The sequence below is a fragment of the Gekko japonicus genome, unplaced genomic scaffold (assembly GCF_001447785.1).
Source record: "Gekko japonicus isolate JY-2015 unplaced genomic scaffold, Gekko_japonicus_V1.1 scaffold2638, whole genome shotgun sequence".
NCBI lineage: Eukaryota > Metazoa > Chordata > Lepidosauria > Squamata > Gekkonidae > Gekko > Gekko japonicus.
Genome location: NW_015177098.1, coordinates 68,012 through 75,138, shown reverse-complemented (window position 1 = coordinate 75,138; position 7,127 = coordinate 68,012).

Below are 7,127 nucleotides of genomic sequence, written 5' to 3'. Positions count from 1 at the left end.
GCAGGAGTACTATGTGCAAATGTCTTTGCCGCATTCCTAAGTTGCCTCCTCCTTCTAGCATTGGTGTATCTGGCTCGATGTTTGCCAGGAGCTTTCTTGGGGGCAGTAAGAGGTGAGAGGTGTGAGGAGGAGTTGGTGTGAGGGAGTGGTAATGGGGGAGGAGTATTAGAAGCCACTGTGGAGGCAGGGCTGACAGGATCACTAAGGCGTTACTGCTTGGGTAGGCTCCCTCGTGGCTTTAAGCACCCTACAACCATTGCTGCACCTGACAGACAACCGCCTGTTAGGTGTAGGAGGTGAGGGGGGTGTTGGAAGCCATCCTACCTCCTCTTCTACACCTGGCAGGCAGCTACCTGTCCAGTGTAGGAGGGGGAGGAGTATTAGAAGCATCTGTGGAGGTGGGGCTGCACCTGACAGACAACTGCCTGTTAGGTGTAGGAGGTGGGGGGAGTGTGTTGTAAGCCATCAGAGAGGCTGGGCCAGCAGCTGTGCTTCACCTCACAGGTGGTTCTTGGCTACTCTTGATTTCCTCAACTGTCATTAGCTCTCTGCAGTCCTTTGTAAGTGTTCGGGTTTTTTACCTCAGAACACTGAGTTCTGCAGCTGACCAGAGAGTGAGGGGGTGCAGAGAGGCAGCTGCCTGGCAGCCACATAGCAATCAATGGGGGGAGCACATTTCCTCCCTTTTGTCCCACTTAAGGGTTAAATTTCTAAAAATCCCATCTTAGCGAGCACCTACGCCATGGTAGGAGCGCTCTCCCCGAATTTGGTGTCCCTAGGTCCAGCGATTTGGCCTGGGCGTTGATTTTACAGTGAGGGGACTTTCTTTTATATATATATAGATGAAGGTAATCTTGTGTATTACCTTGTGTTATGGTAACCCACATTTTCTGTTTGTTGGCATTGAAAATCCCCCCCAACGCACACACACACACAACCTTCATTTCAATATTCCAATACATGGACAGGAGACAGGGTTTTTGGAAAATGCCAGATGATACCTATGGAGAAATGAGTTCTCCAAGAAGAACAAATCCTGTCTGTAATAATGGAAATGAGTTCTCCAAGAAGAACAAATCCTGTCTGTAATAATGTTTAAATATATATTGTTTTTGTTTTGTTTATATACAGAGGTTCTGTAAGGGGATACCATGAGTATTTTAAATTGTTACAAAGAATTTTCAGTTGGGGAAACAAGTGACTGTTGATGGTGGAGGTTGAAAGGTCACTAAAGAAGAGCTTTCAACTTCAGAATAGGTTTTCAATTAGGAGGGATGGTTTCAGGGGGACTTCTGGAGTCTGGATTCCAGAGCCAATAAGAACAGTGGCAGTTGAGAGAAGCAGAGAAGGAGAGGCAGCAGAGAAGCAGCCGGAAGGTGGTTGGAAGGCATGAGATCTTCAGGAAGAAATGAAGAAAATTATTAGCTAAGGCCTTCCAAGAGTCAGGTGAGTGAGAGGATTAAGGCAAGGAGGATTCACCATTGAAAAAAAGTCAGGAGAAGGAGCACAGATAACCTAGGAAGAGGCTAGATGATCTGTAGCTGAGTCTGCCTGATGAGAGGGGAAGAGTGTCTCAGTAGGACCAGAGGAAAAACTGTGAAGTAGTCTGAGGCAGTCTTACACCAACATCAACAGGAAGCTGCTAGGCCAATCAGGATGTTCTTCAGCAGTAAGCCTATATGAAGTACTGGCTGAAGTGGAGTATGTGTTGACTGTGTGTGGACTGTGGAAATTTAGGATGGATTTCTGCTGTTTTTCCTGCTGTCCTGTGAAGCTCAATGGGGACCTTGGCCTAATCACTTTCTCCACTTGATCTACCTCATGAGATTCAAATGGAATGAGAACAGGATATAATCATGAATGTATGACAGTATTTGATTTGTTTTTCTGCCAATTAGCAGAATGTTTCACATGTTTCAAAGAAAAATGTGTGTGTGTGTGTGTTCACACTTAACAGCAGAAGTAGGGGACAAAGTAACACGATGTAGAGTGCAGTGTGAACATTAATGAGAATTTATAGGGAATTACTGACACAGACCCAAAAATATGGGCAGGGAGTCTTTCCTCTTCCTCACGGAAAGCTATTTTTTAACACAGAAAACTCTTACAGATTGTAACCAGTGTGTGCAAAGAGAACTTGATTATTTCCTCTATGTTGCTCACTTAACCTTTGCAATGAGAACATACTCTCTGTGAGATTTGGTTCTGCTTTCTTTGCTGAAAGAGATATGAGTTATAGTATGCATTATTCACAAGTTGTGCATCACAAAAGATATTTCACTGCCCTCATTAACCATCATTTAAATCTAAATGAAACTTCTGAATTTCCAACTCAGTGAAAGGATTAGAGGATCAAGTATAATTAAATCACTGAAAGTGCTTAAATGAACAGCACATGCTAGGTCTCTTGCAAAGTTTGGTTCATAGTTTATTTTGCCTTCCATTTAAAAGGTTTAATCATGATACTGAAACTAATAAGAAATTAATAGATTTTAAAAGTCCTGCAAGCACTAAAGATCTTACAACCATGCATTAATCTTAATTACAAAATGTTCTGGTTGAGTTCCTTCCATGTGAGTCATTACAGTCCTTACAACATGGGCAGAACTAAAAAAATCTTGTAAACTCTTCAGCAAATATACAAGAAAGCTTGCATTGATGTCAATAAAATATTTAAATCAAAGAACAAGTTAAACTTTTACAGTAGAAGTGTTAGATCGTCATTCATTTATATACTTCTTTTAATGTACACTTGTTTTAAAAGTGATTGTTGTAGTTGTATATATTTTATTACAACAGGACATCTGTGCATCTTACATATGACATTTTTTCAGATCTTCAGCTTACTTATAATGCAAGAAAGTGTGGGCAAATCTCAGCCATAAATCTGTCATTGATATTCTGATTCACACATACAACATATTTTCTACAAATAGACTCCTTTGTTCTTAATTGAACATAAAGCTGTTTCCATGAACAAAGCAAATGGAAAGCCTGTATAGTGTATAGACAGAGGTGTCAAACTCATTAGTTCATGAGGGACGGATCTGACATAAATGCCACTTTGTTGGGCCAGGCCATAAATGCTATAAAATGTTATGCCACGTACTGGAAATATAAACTTTATAAAGGACACAGGCAAGCCCAATCAACTATATTATTTTTTATTCAAAATACAAAAATGTTCTGTCTTCCGGTTTTTGGTGCTTTGAATGATGGCGGCGTCTCTGGGGTCCTCCGAGAGACGTGTGCCATGAATCGGGGATTAGGAGGAAGCGTGATTGTGCACGCTCCCCCATGAAGCCCATATGCAATGGGCTTCTAGCCAGGGGGCTTTGGAGAGCCCTACCTCCAGCCGGCAGCTGGTACAGGGGGGCTACTCTCTGCCCTGAAGGTCCTGCCCTGATTCCCAGTACTGGACTAGAAGCGACCACTGGAACAAGCATTCGGAGGTTTAGCAATTTTCTCTGACTGGCGTGATCCCAGGGAGCGTCTTAGGACCTGGTGGATCGATTCAAGGATTGATGAGTGAGTTGTTGTTGAAATGAGACACTGAAGCCTAGAAGTGAAGTCCCTCCAGTACAAGCGTATAAACGGAGGGGGGGAGGGGATGCCCTATCTCCTGATGTTTTAAGAAAATGCAAAAGCAAGGAGGGAGGGACTGATCAAACTGTGGCAATGGACTGAAGCGGAGAGTTTTTCTAAAAGAAAGCGGAGCATTTAAACAGACCTTAGAGACTTTGGCATTCTCTCTCAGTTGATGTAAACATCCCCAAAAGATGGCGACGAGAGGCGAAGAGGGAGGCGGGACCAATGCTTTCTTCAGAAAGGAGGATAGTGGAAAGTTAGGTTGTGACCTAACCATAGACTCTGTCTTTAAAGTGAATCGTGGCCCTCTGGTGGCTAAAGTGAGAAGCGATCTGGATCTGTACTAAAAGCAGCTACACTTTTAAAGGGACAGTATGTTGATCATAGAGACATATGAATGGCAAGAAGACTCTAAGTTTAGTTCTTTGTGGCTGGACTGGCAAGCTGATCAAAAGCAGGTTTTTTGGAGTAAAGGGCTTGCTACCCTAACTTTATATGATCTGCTTGCTAAGAGAAAGTTTGGAATCTCCAATGAGCGTGTTGTTATTGCAACAAAAGGAAAGAGTCTTTTGATCTAAGATGTTGAAGGAAGCAAGATGTCCCAGGAAAAAAGGAACTTAGTTTATATCATGAATGGACAGATCCAGACTTATAAAATCTAAAAGATAATTGAAGAAAGAAGATACATCGAAGACGGAAGAAGAAAAAAGTGTTGTAATGTTCTTATTGAGGGAACATTGGTTTTAAAGATTTTGCCTGGGGGGGGGGAGTAAAGTGTGGAGATGCTAAATTTTTCTTAAGGGCTGTGATTATGTGTGTTATAGCTTTGGAATTACTCTCTGTTCATTCAGATAAGCAGGTTTTGTCAGCAGAAGCGATGATTGGCGGGCACTCTTCATGATTGAAAGCAAATGTATAAGAGTAACAACTATGTTTTAAGCATTGTAAAACCTCCATTCTTGGGTTTTTAGTTAGGTTTTTTACTTTTTCCTATAGGTTGTAGACTCTCCCTCCCCAATTTCTGTTGTAGTTTTATAGAAATGCAAATAAAAAATTCCCCCTTGGGGGGCTTAAAAAAAATACAAACATGTTCTTACAGTAGTTCCTTTATTTAACCGTTTTTGATAACTGACACCTCTTGCTCTGTAATATTGCATCAAAATCTGGAGTCAACATCTGTGCTGTAGCAATCTTGAGTATGCTGTTCAGGTTTGAACCTGTAAGCTGAAAGCGTACTTTTGATTTATTGGCATTCATTACAGAAAAAAGCTGTTCACAGATGTATGTTGTCCCAAACACAGATAGAATTTTAGAAGCAAAAGCCTTAAGTTGAGAGTAATTCAGACCCTGAAACTGGCTAAATTGGGTGGGGTTTATGGCATCCTTTCATTGGTAGATGGGGAGCAGTGTGATGCTGTACTGAAGGGTAAGCTTTCTGAAGATGGCATTAGATTTTACCAGTTTTGGAGTCCAAATTAGCATGTTTGTATTTTGAGTAAAAATAATATTGTTAATTATTGTTGCCAGTGTCCTTTATAAACCCTGTAGGGTTGCCAAGTCTTACCTATGGCTGCAGCGGGGGGAGTCCTGGCCCTCTCTGGGAGTTAATTGGCACGCGGGACCACTATCATTAGAGGGGAAACCATAGAGTTTTCCCTCGAATGATAGAGTGTCCCCCCACAACGTGCCCGATGCGATGACGTCACCTCCATGTGACGTCATCACGCCGGGCATGTCTCTGCGATCCTGGCACTTTGGGGGTGGGGTTCCCTCCGGCAGCCTGATCTGGGCTGGCAGGTAACATACCCATTGAGTGGGGTTCCCCCCCATGGGACTTGGCAACTCTCTACCTCTGGTACCTGGCATTAGATTTTATAGCACATGTGGCCTGGCCTGACAAAGTTACATTTATGTCAGATTTAAATTTTAGCCTCTCCCATTCAGCTTGAGGGATTGTCAAAGTTTCAGTTTTGCTTCTCTTCATTCTGCTTCACTACTTACCTTGCCATGTATTAGGGGGAAGGATATTCCTGAGGGTAGAGTGTGTGGGTTGAGTGCTTGCATGTAGTAGCCATAACCATTTCTCAAGTTGCACCCCTCGGCCTGTTCTCATGGGATTTGGCCTTGGAGACTCTTTTGCCAGTCTAGAATAGATAAGACACTGTATATCTGTCAGAGTTGTCAAAGTAACGCTAGGGGCAGATTGCTGATGTATGCATGGGGTGTGGGGGTACATTGAATCTCACCTATAACCTCTGAATTTCATGTGCTTTCTTTAGTCCTGCCAAAGAACCAGTTCCTGTAGTAAAAATATCTCTAATAAAGCATCACTGCCAATAGTGTTGTGGAGTGTCTTAACTGGGGATTTGATGCCACAAGATATTTCCCCCATCGTCACCACCATCACACATATAATTAAATCAACCCCCATCTGCAGAGATTATGATAATGCTGAAACTCCCCCCCACACATACACCATCAGGTAATGGAAACCACCCCTTCCCCCATGGCCACCCCTGCAACCCCCTCACCCTTTATTATGCGCTCCATTGTGGGCAGTTTGCTTTTCTGGTCGTGCCTGGACATGGACTGTGTCTGCTGGTTCTGTTGGCTCCTGGGACAGTCTTGCCTCCCCAAATAGGTGGGCTGTAGATCAAATCAACCCTGAACTCTCTGTAGAAACTGACATGACTAAACTGAGCTGATAATGCTTTGGTCACATTATGAGAAGACAAGAGTTATGGGAAAAGACAATAATGCTGGGGAAAAGTTAAAGGCAGCAGTAAAAGCAAGTTCCAACATGAGATGGATTGACTCAGTCAAGGAAGCCGCAGCTCTCAGTTTGCAATACCTGAGAAAGGCTATTAACGATAGGATGTTTTGGTGGTAATTAATTCATAGGGTTGCCATAAGTCAGAAGCAACTTGACAACAGTTAACACTCATACATCTCTGTGTTGCATTCTCCTGTGTGCCTGAAATCCTTCATCCTCACATACAAGTAATTATAGGCAACTTCTTTCCTTCCTCTGTTTTCCAAATAAAGTTATCCACTTGTTTTTCCACTTTTATTTAAGAGAATTTGCCTTGTTCCCAGATCACTTGGTGCAAAAGATCAGGGTTGTGTGCATGCCAGCTCTCAGCTGAGCCAGGCTGTGTGTTTAGGTTAGGGATGCCAGTCTACAGGTGGGGGTGGAGGATCCCCTATTTTTGTGGACGCCCCACCCCCAACAGTAATCTGTTGCCCCGCTTGGAAAGAGCAGGCACCCCACATGCCTGCCCCACAAGCTGTGAATTCGTGGCTTGCAGGGCAGGCACAAGCAGTGCCGGCTCCTTCCAAGTGGAAGTCACCAGCCCCTGCCCTGCAAGCCATGAATTTGTAGTGTGCAGGGCAGGCACGGGGGTGCCCACTGTTTTCAAGGGGGGTTGTGCATGCTTGCCCTGCAAGCTGCAAATTTGTGGCTTGCAGAGCAGGGATGACAGTGCTCCCTTCCCCCCCCCCCCGCCATTTAAAGGGACGGTTCCCTTTAATTTGTGGGG